Source organism: Heterocephalus glaber, unplaced genomic scaffold (genome assembly GCF_053883595.1).
Source record: "Heterocephalus glaber isolate CG9 unplaced genomic scaffold, H.glaber_assembly_v1.0 deba00001481, whole genome shotgun sequence".
Taxonomy (NCBI): Eukaryota; Metazoa; Chordata; class Mammalia; order Rodentia; family Bathyergidae; genus Heterocephalus; species Heterocephalus glaber.
Genome location: NW_028258317.1, coordinates 52,487,114 through 52,499,058, shown reverse-complemented (window position 1 = coordinate 52,499,058; position 11,945 = coordinate 52,487,114). Strand labels below are relative to the sequence as shown.

The 11,945-nt window shown below is 39.6% G+C and overlaps 1 pseudogene; it reads right to left on the bottom strand.

Annotated features, from left to right (window-relative positions):
* Positions 1–4,316: 4,316 nt before the first annotated feature.
* On the bottom strand, positions 4,317–7,650 carry LOC101721652 (epidermal growth factor receptor substrate 15-like; annotated as a pseudogene).
* Between the last annotated feature and the right edge of the window lie 4,295 nt (positions 7,651–11,945).

Sequence of the window (11,945 nt, the reverse complement as noted above, 5' to 3'; positions counted from 1 at the left end):
GTAGATGAACAAATTGCAGAAGTAGCTCACGTGTCTGCTGGACATTTCACAGTTGTCCTGCTGTGTGCTTACTGTATGGTGTGATAATGTACAGTAATACAGTGCTCAGTCAGAACCCACAATATCCAGAAGCAAGAAGAAAAGCAGTGATGATGTGGAGGGGACTGCTAGAAAGAGCAAAGCAATAAACATGAAAACAAAAGTGAAAATAATTGACAGATTGGACTGAGTCAAAGAGATGGTAAATTTCACTCATTCTTTTTTTTGTTTGTTTTTTTTAAGGGGAGAGGTTTATTTGACTTACAATTTGTAGAGGTTTCAGTCCATAATCAGCTGGCTCCAAGTCTGGGATGACAAACAAGCATTGCAGAGGAGAAACATGGTGCACACAAGCCAGCAAAGGTTACAAAGGGAATTTAACAGGGTCTCCCTGCCCATTTTATCTTTTTCAGACTACTTAGGGCGCGTAGCACTCACACCCTTAATGCTAGTGCCCTTGAGCCTATGCATCATGAATCAACTCCAGCTTCACACACTATATCAACCCTATGATCACATGAGGCTTTGTGGGGACATCTAGATTCAAACCATAACACTCCACCCCTGTTACCCCAAAGACTAATGTACGTTCCTTTACACAAAAGGCATTTAGTCCATATCTAAGAGTTGCCAAAGTCCTAACAGTTTCAGCATTGCTGAGAAGTCCAAGTCCAAAGTTTCCTCTGAGATTTAAGGCAAACTCTTAGCTACAAGCCCTGTACAAATGAAAGTCAGATGCTTCCAGCATTCAGTGGCACAAGATAGACATTACCATTCCAAAAGATACAAACAGGAGGATACAAAGGATGGGACCAAAATCCAAGTCCAAAATCCAGCAGGGCAAACATTAAGTCCTGTAGTTCCATGTGTAGCATCCAAGGCAATCTGTGGCAAGTTGTGAATTCCAAAAGGCTTGGGTGGCTCTGGGCCTGCAACACTATGGGTGGTTGTAGCTTCCATGGCTTCCCTCTTGGGCTGGTTCTGCTCCCTCCTTGCAGCTTTCCTCAGAGGATCCATGCTCCTGGCTTCTTCAAACTTCTGAGGTCTCCAATGCACCTTTGGCTCCACAGTCACAGCTTCACACCCTGCCCTCTCAGAGGCACACTGCCTGGCCTCCCAGGCCTCCTTCTGAACTCCGGGTGGAAGCCTTCCTGACCCCAGAACTCTTCCATTGTGCATGTGCCTAAAATCAATGCCACGTGGATGATGCCAAGGTCGGCTGCCAGGTGGAGCAGCATCCACCCTTCTTTCCCTATAGGCGGTAGGAGTTGAGTGACTGGATTGCTGAGCACTCTGAACCCAAACCTGAGGAACAAATTCCCTAAGCCGCCATTTTGGAACAACTTCCTTAGGCCACCATTTTGGAACATGGTGCTCTTGGGTTTCCTTCTCAAAGCAAAGTCCTTCACTTTTGCAATTTTGAGACTGCAAAGGGAGGAATCCTGCTTCTTGTGATGCCCTCAGGCTATCTTTTCCATGCTCCAGGTCCTTCTCAGCAATCAAGACCTCTTCTGCCCTATCTTTGCAGTCTTCAGCTTTACTGGAGCTTCCTTTCTGGCCAACTCAAAACATTTTAAAACATACTGCTGGGCTCTTTGCTCTTGATTCTCAACACAGATCTGGCTAAAAGCCCCGACAGTAGCCATGTCACTGCTTCAATATTCGACTGCCTTGAAATTTCTTCTGCAAAATTAATTAGTCCACCACTCCTAATCTCAGTTTCAGGCAAAGTTTCTAGACATGAACAAAATGCAGACAAACTTTCTCCCAAGCCATAACACACAGTCTGGAGTCTGACAGCCAATGCAGTCCTTTTTCCTAGCAGAAATCTCCTAAGCCTGGTCTTTACCAGCTTTCTGGTCTTCTGAGCTCTGACCAGAATCTCCCATACAGAACCAATTTCACTCATTCTTATGAATCATTCAACCATTGGCACAATTCTAAAAAACCAAGGCAAGATCATGGAATGTGAAGTCTGCTGTGCCAGTGAAGAACAATAATATCCAAAAAGTGTGGTACAGTGATAGAAGAGATGGAGAAACTGTATCCTGTATTCACAGGATACAGCATTGAGTCCCATTCACCTTAATGCTTATTCAAGAAAAAACTAAAAACCTATTTGAAGACTTGAAGAAAAATGGAGTGAAAAGGGTGCATCTTTTACTGCCAGCTATGGATGGTTTGACAGATTCAAGGGTAGAGCCAGCCTTCACAACATAGATTTAAGTGGTGGGGAAGCAAGTGCAGATACCGTAGCTGATGAGGAATTTCCAGCAACACTTAAAGAAAATTTTTTTTGCATGGAGATAATAGATATATATTTATATAATATATACATACTTTTAATATATTGGTCCACTGAGTATACATATTTTAACAAAAGATAAGAATCTATAATCCAGTTAAACATACATTAAGATAAGGGTATACTTATTACATCAAAAGTTGATGTTTATAAGTTACAGACACTTAATATTTTCCAGAGTGGTTTTTTTAATTTGAAAATATTTTTAAAAGCATTTCAAACATTTGTTCATTTTCTCAGTGCAAAAGAAGGTTGCTCAAGTCAACTTTGCTTTCTCCTGAAGAGTAAGGGGAAGGAAAAAAACCTCCCAGAAAATTGAACCTACAACTCCCAACACTACCTTCTCAATCAATGTTTGCAGTAAATCCTTAGTCAATGAATTAGTTTATCAAAATTAAAGTCTTGTGATTATGATTCAGCCCTTGCTTCATGTGTTTGAGTTTTTTATGCTGCAATGTTTCTATTTACAAAAGTAGAAAAGTTATTAGCAGTGCAAGACAGTGGTTTAAATTTGCTTTAAATGCCAGCTGTCCAATTGTGTGTAAATGAAAAAAAGCACCATTTCAAGATGAAATTAGATATTTTGAATTTATTTATAGACTAGCTAATAACTTAGTCTGTTAATATTGATCAATACCACCTTGACTTGTGACCCCAGAGAACTTTAATTAGTTTTCAGGCACACTTTTTTTTTACCGGTATTTAATAAATCACCTAAGTCAGTGACATATGCTTAAAAGTAAGAGTACAGTTACAGACTACTTCACCATCTATCTCAAATTCAATTTTCTGCTAAATCTGGGCTTTTCTGCTAATGGGCTTTTAACACATGAAAAATTTTGATATTTTGGCGGCTCTTTTCTTTCCCAATTGAATTTCTTTTTTTGCTAGTTTGTCAATTTTATAGGTGAAAAACAGGGAGAGTAAATACATTGAACCACAAAGATGAACAAAAAGCAGTATGATATAATACATGTCACTTTTCCATTTGTATTCAGTGAGTTTTTATATTTCAAGTAGTTGAGCCTTCATTAAACAAAAAACGAAAGAGAGAAAAATTAAAGTACCTTCCACTTCTAACTTGCCAAAATTTCTTCTGCAAAAGTACAAGAACAAATGTATCATGAACTAAAGAGGACAATGCCAAAGCAAAGGCAGAATGGCTGCATGTTAGGAGTTTTGCTTACTGATGATTATATTTTAAGTATAAAGTTTCTCTGCTGACACTTAAAATGAAAATTTGCTTACAAATCTTATTTGTAAGAAATTGATTTTGTTAATTAGCAACATATCTGTTGATCTAAGATTCTTCAAATCCAGAGAAAATTTTTTTAAAAATATATTTCACACATGAAGTTTTGATATTTTTATTTAGAAAAAATTTGACTCAAATTAAAATGGTTCAACCCAAAGCATTCCTTTTTCAATAGTGGAGTTGATCTATGCAAAATATTTTTCCTTGTCTCTAAAAATCAAATTAAATAGTATTTTACCATAAGGCAATTTAAAAATTCACTTTAAACTAGCCAATTTGTACCAAGCATAAAATAAATAGGCTCTTTCCTTCCCCTCCTTCAACCATTCAAAGCGGGGGAGAATACTGCACACTATAAGAGCCCCACTGGCTCCCACCGGAATAGCTACAGGTCAAAGGTGGCACAGGGTGAACACAGAAGCTTGAGTACTCTAGCTGTACAGTGAAATAGCAGAGGCGGGCAGAAGCTCACAGGAAATGTACACCAGACAAGAGCCTGGGAAGCTGTCTCATCTGACTTACTGCTTTTCGAGGAAAATATAAGAGACAAATATGAATTAGAGTTTAAAAAAAAAACCTTGACTTTGTCATATTTACAGGAATCTTAAACCCTTTGTATTTTCATGCTCATAGGTAGTTTTGATGCACATGGTAAATAGCTTCAATATTCAGGAAAAAGAATATTGTATTGTTGACAAGAATATTGTTGTATTGTATTGTTCTCCTTAATCTCCTTAAGAGAATTCTTCATGCTTCTGATATCTCAGATTTGCTAAGTCCAATAGCCAGTTTTAAGTCTTCTTTTTCTTGCTGGTTCAGTTGGGCAAGCCTCTGCTCTTCCTCTCTCTCACTCTCCTCTTGGCCCATTCAATCATATCTTCTTCAGAGGGATAAGCACTGAATTTAGCAAAATTGCTTGGGTCAGCCTCTTTATTGGCAGTAGTAGAAGTAGAAGAAGTGAATGGATCACAAAACATATCAGGATCTTTTTCTTTGGGGCTATCACTGCCTGGGAAAGGCTGAAATGGATCATTCACTTTAAAGGGATCAGATGGGTCTTTTCCTAGGTGGTGGTTGCCAGGGTCTTGGAGTTCCAGTTTTTGGTGGCAGTGCTGGGCTACATCTTCACTCTTGACCAGTGTTTCCTCAAATGCATTTTTTGGAACGACCACACTGCTGACAGAGCTCAGTGTAGTTGAACTAAAAGGATCTTCACTGTTGACCTTTGACAATGTGCTGAAGTCAGCAAATCCATCTCCAAATGATTTATTTCCAAAAACAGAAGCAAAGGGGTCTGTTGCTGAATCACTTACTACAATAACAACTGTTCCACCAGGAGCAAAAGGATCATTGTGCTTCATTGTTTCTACCAATGCATTATTGCTGTTGCTGGTGCACTGAAAGGGTCAGTACCTGAAGTGGCAAAAGGGTCAGTAGAGGATTGCTGGAAGAAACAGTCAGATGCAAATGGATCTGAACCTTTGAAAGGATCACCGCCAAATGGGTCACTTTTCCCAAAATAGAGCCAAGGACAAAAACCATATGATTATCTCCATAGATGCAGAAAAAGCATTTGACAAAATCCAACAGACATTTATGATAAAAAACCTACAAAAAATTGGAATAGACAGTCTCTACCTCAATCTGATAAAAGCCATCTATGAAAAACCAACAGCCAATATCATACTAAATGGTCAAAAACTGAAATCCTTCACACTAAAATCAGGAACAAGACAAGGATGTCCACTATCACCACTCTTGTTCAATATAGTTCTGGAAACATTAGCCACGGAAATTAGACAAGAGAAAGAAAAGGAATAAAGATAGGAAATGAAGAAGTCAAATTGTCATTATTTGCAGATGACATGATACTCTATATAGAAGACCCCAAGAACTCCACCAAAAGTCTTCTGGACTTAATAACCAAATTCAGTAAAGTAGCTGGTTACAAGGTCAACACACAAAAATCAATAGCTTTCCTCTACACGAACAATAGACTCACTGAGACAGAAACAAGCCAAACAATTCCTTTCACAGTAGCATCCAAGAAACTGAAATACCTAGGAATCAACCTAATGAAAGAAATCAAAGACCTATGCTCTGAAAACTATAGCACTCCAAAAGGATCATTTTTGAAAGGATCACTGCCAACAAAAGGATTGGACTGGAAAAAATCCAAGTTTGTATCTGCAACTGGATCTGTCAATGAATTTGATTCTACATTAAATGGATCTTCCTCTTTTACATGTCTGTGACTGTCAACTTCAGGACAAACATTTTCATTAATAGCTGCAGTCACCACTTCCGTTTCATCAGTCACATCAGAAGGTGGTATGTCAGGACTACTTCTTGCTGGAGACTCCTGGTGTATGGGCTCAGACTCTAGGTTGCTCTGGCCTTCAGCAGGTTCACTAAGATTGGCTGCTTTGCTGCTGCTGGTGCTGAGGCTACAATAATCTGTCATGCCATTGACAAGAACACTGTGTGGGCTACTGCTCCAGTTCAATTGGTTATTATGATTTTCCAGATCTTTCATTTCCATCAGCCTCATTTGCATTGAACTGATTTCCTGCTGTGAATCTTGCAGATGCTGTTGAAGAGGTTCCTGCTGAGCCTTTCCTGACTCCACACTCCTCCAATTCTCCTGTTTCTTGTTTTAGGCAGCTCAGCTCTTCTCTAGCTTTGGCCAGTTCTTCCTCATAAGAAGAAATCTGTGATTCTTGACTAGTTATTTCAGCTTTCAAAGATGAGATTAACTGGGCCTCCTCAGCACATTTCTTTCTGACTTCTTTGAGTTGCTCCTTTAGCTGAGCTTTCTGCTCATACAGTTCGTCAAGTAGTTCCTGTACTTCTAGCTTCTGGCCCTGTAGTTTTTGCAGATCAACATTCTCCCTTTGAACTTCAGCTTGAAGACCCTGAACCTCACTTGTTCTCTGTTTAATAGTATCTTCTTTCTCCTTAAGCTCTTGTTCCACATTATTCTTTTTCCCTCTGCAGGTCAACTATTTCATTGTTAAGGTTATCTAAGTCCTTAATAGCAGAGAAATCTGCAACCAGACTTGATCCTATGATGTTCTTTTCTAAAGTTATCCTGTCTGATGGTGGAATCATCTCAGGAGTAAAAATGTGAGGAAGATCAATGCCTTTTATTAACTTTTGATTAAGTGAAAAGCCGAAGAAAACTGATCCTCTGAAAGCTCCCACAGTCCTTCGTGTCACATAATGCCCAAATATGGGCTAGTAAGGTAGAAGGTAAACCTGTTTTCAGGAAGATTTCACAGACCTCCAATCCGGACACAAATCCATCCATATCTTTGTCTGTTTTCAGGAAGATTTCATCGTATTTAGCTTTTTCTGCAGGGGATACAACCCACGATTTTGTTTTAGATAGTGGCACCAAAGCTGGAGGTAAGGACATTGGCACAGGTTCTTTCTCCAGTGCACAGTATACCAAAAACATGGCAACTGCAAACTCATCTCTGTCAAGCATTCCATCATGGTCAAAATCATTCAACTCCCAAACTCTTCCAAGAATTTCCACAGGTAACTTAGAGTTAAGCAACACTGGTTTCACTTGATTACCAGCCAAAAATCCATTCACTGCACTTAAGCTATCAAAAATTGCATCATATGTGGCCTTATCTTCAGATTTTACAGCCCATGGCAGCTCAGCTGCAGAAGTTCCACTGGTTAGCAAAGGACTTCTGTTATCATGAAATCCTGGTGGAGGAACAGCCAGGTTCAAGCTATTCAGTGAAACCTCCAGTCCATTCTTTGTACTTGCCACAAGATGCAAAGCAACAAAGATTTCCTGTTTGTTCAGGATGCCTTTGCCATCTGTGTCAGCTAAATCCCAAATCTTTCCAAGTATCAAGTCTGGAAGCCCTGATTTTTTCAGGAAAGCAGCAGCATCTGAAGCCAACACCCTACCAGTACTGCCTGTATCAACCTGTCTATAGGACTTTTTATATACTGGATTCCCACTTGATAACTGTGTCAGGGAGAGCTGGGCTGCGATGGCCATGGTGTTTCCATCATGCACGGGAGGGGAAGGAAGGACGGGCGGACAGGGGCTCTGGGCTGGGAGGAGACAGAGGAGCCTCCCTAGGCAAGGTGCGGTCAGGCCAGGAGGCGTCCCAAACTTCCAACTTCAACAGCTTCCCTCCTCACACCCGTCCCGCCCCGTCTCCCCCCCGCCCTCTCAAGTAATTATTGATGAAGGTGCTTATTTACCCCAACAGGTTTTTAACCATGAGACAGGCCTATACTAGAAGAGGATACCAGAACAGTAAAGATGAAAAGTTGATGCCAGGCTTCAAAGCAGCAAAGGACTGACTTACTCTGTTGTTTGGTGGCAATGCTTCTGGTGATATGAAACTAAGCCTCTCTTAGTTTACCATTCAGAGAACCTAAGAGCCCTTAAAAACATAGCCAAGGGCTTTCTACCAGTGGGTGGAAGAATAACTCCAAACTGTGGGTTACACAGGCTTTTCCAGGACTGTTTTTTCCACCACTTTATCCCAGAGATAGAGAAATGTTGTTTGGAGGGAGACATCCCATTCAACATTCTTTTTCCTGCTTGACAATGCACCAGGTCACCTCCAATTCATAGATGACTTTCATCCTAACATCAAAGTAGTGCATCTGCCACTGAATACTACAGCATTCATCCAACCTATGTACCAAGGAGTTATTGTGACTTTCCATTCATGTGAAGCTTTAAAAATATTTATGTCATACCTTTTGTCAGGCAGTGAAGGCAAATGATGAAACAAGAACACCTTACAACAATTTTGGAAGGACTATAACATCTACAAGGCCATAAAAACATCAACTTTGCTTGGTATGAGGTTTCAGCTGTCACCATGATGGGGTTTGGTACTTTTCTTTCTTTCTTTCTTTCTTTCTTTCTTTCTTTTTTGGTAGCAGGGATCAAACTCAAGACCTTGTGCTTGCAAGGCAGGTGCAGCACCGCTGAGCTAAATCCTTGGCCCTTTCCATGATGGGATTTGGAAGAACCTTTGCCTACATTTTGTTCATAAAGTTCGTGTACTTGAGAAGATGGTAAGGAGTCCAATGAGGTCTTCAACAGCTTTGTGACCCTTAGCAAGAAGTTGGAGTTAGATCTACAAGAGGATGACTTCATTGCACTTGCTGTGCAATATGAGGAGCTTACCAATGAGGACCTGATGGAATTAGAGACCTGGTGAACAGCTGAAGAGAGCCAAGAGGAAGATGTAACCAAAGAGATTCACAACATAGGATATGGCAAGGGAATTTTCTTTACTTGAAGAGGCATTGTTAGTTTTTGAGGCATAGGACCTCCAACATAGAATGATACACAGAAGTTGCAGCAGCCATTCAGAATGCCATCCAGTGCTACAGAGTCATCTATGAAGAGAAAAAAAGAGCTACTACTCAGACATCACTGGATCATTTTTTCAAGCGGGTAAGCAATTGAAACCATCAAAAAACCTGTGTCATCAGATGTGAGCAAAATTCCATCTTGCCTCTACCTCCTATTGTTATCCTTCGACTCCACCACACCCACCGACTCTCCTTCCTCCAGTTAGTAACTGTCTTCTTGTCAGTTCACTCCATACAATCCCCTATATGCCAGTTGTTGTACCACCATTTTAAGGTAACTGTAAAAGCAAAAAATTTACTTACAGTACGTGTTTGTGTGTGCGCGCGCATGTGTGTGTGTGTGTTTGGGTTTTTTATGCTTTACATTGTATGTTTGTGTCAAAAATGTATAAGACCACCTTGTTGAACTTAAAAATGAATTCAACTTACAAACATTTTCCCAGAATAGAACTGGTTTGTAATTTGGGGACTTACTGTACTCGGGAGACTGAGGCAGGAGGATCAAAGTTTGAGGCAGCCTGGGCAATTTAGCAAGACTTTGTCTCAAAATATAAAAAGCACTATATAGCTCAGTGCTAGAGCACTGGCTTGGCATCCATGAGTCTCTGGATTTGGTGAGGAATGTAGAGGTTGCAGGCAGATTTCTGTTTCATACACACACACACACTACATTTCTAATTGTTACAACACAATGAAAGAAAAAAAACATTGACAGAATTAGGGTACTAATATAAACTGTTCTTCCCAAGTATGGATTCTGTGCTACACAAGAAATCCAGTGCATCTTTTCAAAGAAATTGATAGCAGTTTTAAGATTTATATGAAAGTGGAAGAAATTTAATGTAACTGAAACAATTTTGAAAAAGACGGCTCACTATAAAGCCACAGTAACCAAGACTCTGTTTTTTGGCGTAACAATTGACAAATAGATCAATGGAACAGAACGGAATCCAGAAATAGACCTACACACATACTGTTAATTGATTTTTAAATCAAGATACCTAGTCATTTATTTCAGTGGGAAGATCAACTAATAGTACTGGAACAAAAAGATAACATATGGAAAAAATGAACCTTATATAATACACAAAAATAAATGAACCACAGTATCAAGCATAAAATTAATCCATAAAGCCAATAGAAAACAATAGATTTGTAACTAGACAAGCAAAGATATTGTTGGACAGGTAACAAAGAGCACTAGTAAGAACATGATTAGAAAAAAGTTTCACATCTAGAAGGCCATGCCGCACATATATAAAGACCTGAGAAGACTAAGCTCTCACATCTCACTGACTTGGATGCACAGACAGGTTGTAAAAGCTAAGGCGGAGTTGGAAACCACCTGGATGAGTGTAGACAGTATGTACCAACGTGCACAGAGCCTCCTCGCGATAACTGGAAGGATTATTGATTTAAGAAATCTACCGTTCATTAACTGATCACTATGCTATTGAGTAGAGCCTAAAATGGACATACCAACAAAGAATATCAAACTTTGCAAAAGTGTTTCATAAATGCCACCACACAATAGCTACAACAGAAAAAAAAAACTGCAACAAACCTGGAAATAGTGGAGAAACTGATCTATAGACCTGGCACTTTATGTTATTCAAAATGTCAAATTTTCAACAAAAATATTACAAGACAGAAAATATAGACCATTCTTGAGATTAAAAGCAATTAATAGGCCCCTGAGAACAAATAGACATTAGACTTATTACAACAAGACTTTAATTTAGCTGGAAATCTGTTCAAAGAGCTAAAAAAACCCATATTTAAATCACTAAAGGAAAATATGACAACTACAAAAAGCATACTTTAAAAGGGATGAAATAGAAATTCTGGAAACTTAGACTATTTTTACACTTATACTAGATACACTGAAAGGCTTCAACAATACATTTAAGTAGAAGATGAAAGAACTTGAAGAAAGTTCAGTTAGCAGAGAATCCAAGAAAAGGAAAAAAAGTAAACAGCCAAAGAGACCTGTGGAACTTCACGAAGCTGACCAAGATACACAATGTGGGAGTCACAGGAAAAGAGGGACAAAAAGAATATTTGAAGATACAATGCCTATAAATATCCTTTTTTGTTAGGCTGTGTGTGTGTGCATGTACACGTGGCAGTGTGGGTGTGCTAGGGATTGAAACCCAGGATCTTGTGCATGTTAGACAAATGCTATACCGCAAAACTACATCCCAGCCCTTTTACTTCTTATTTAGAGGCAGGATCTCACTAAGTTGTCTAGACAGGACTTGAACTTGTGATCCTCCTGCCTTGGTCTCCCAAGTAGCTGGGATTACAGGCATATACCACCATGACCAGACAGAATCCCAAGTATGATAAAAAAAAATGTATTAGTCATTCTTTGGTCACTGGAATAATACACTGAAATAACTCAGAAAAGGATTATTTTGATTCACAGTTTTAGAGATTCCAGTCCATGCTTGGGCAAATCTAGTTTTTAGGCCTCTGGTTGGGGTTCCACATGACATTGGGAATGCGTGATGGAGCAAACTGCTCACCTCAGGGTCAAGATCTCACAATCTGTTTTGAGGACACCACCATTCCCATTCACACCACCACCACCACCCTAAATTCGGTGATCTAAGGACATTTCACAAAGTGCCACCACCTAAGGATTTTACCACTTCCTAATAGCATCACCCAGGGAACCAAACCATTGGGCAACTTTCAGCATCCAAACTATACGATTCTGCCCTGGCTCTCAAAGGTTCTTGTCCATATCACAATGCAAAGTACATTCAATCCATCCCAAGAATGTCTAAAGTCTTAACTGTCCCAGCATTGTTCAAAACCCTGAAGTCCCCTCTTCAGACTAAAGGTAAACTCAGCTATGAGCCCCTGCAAAAAATCAGAAAGTTACATACTTCCAAGGCAAAATGGTGGGTACAATACAGGATAAATATTCCTATTACAAAAGAGAAGAATGGGAAACAGCAAAAAGGAATTGAC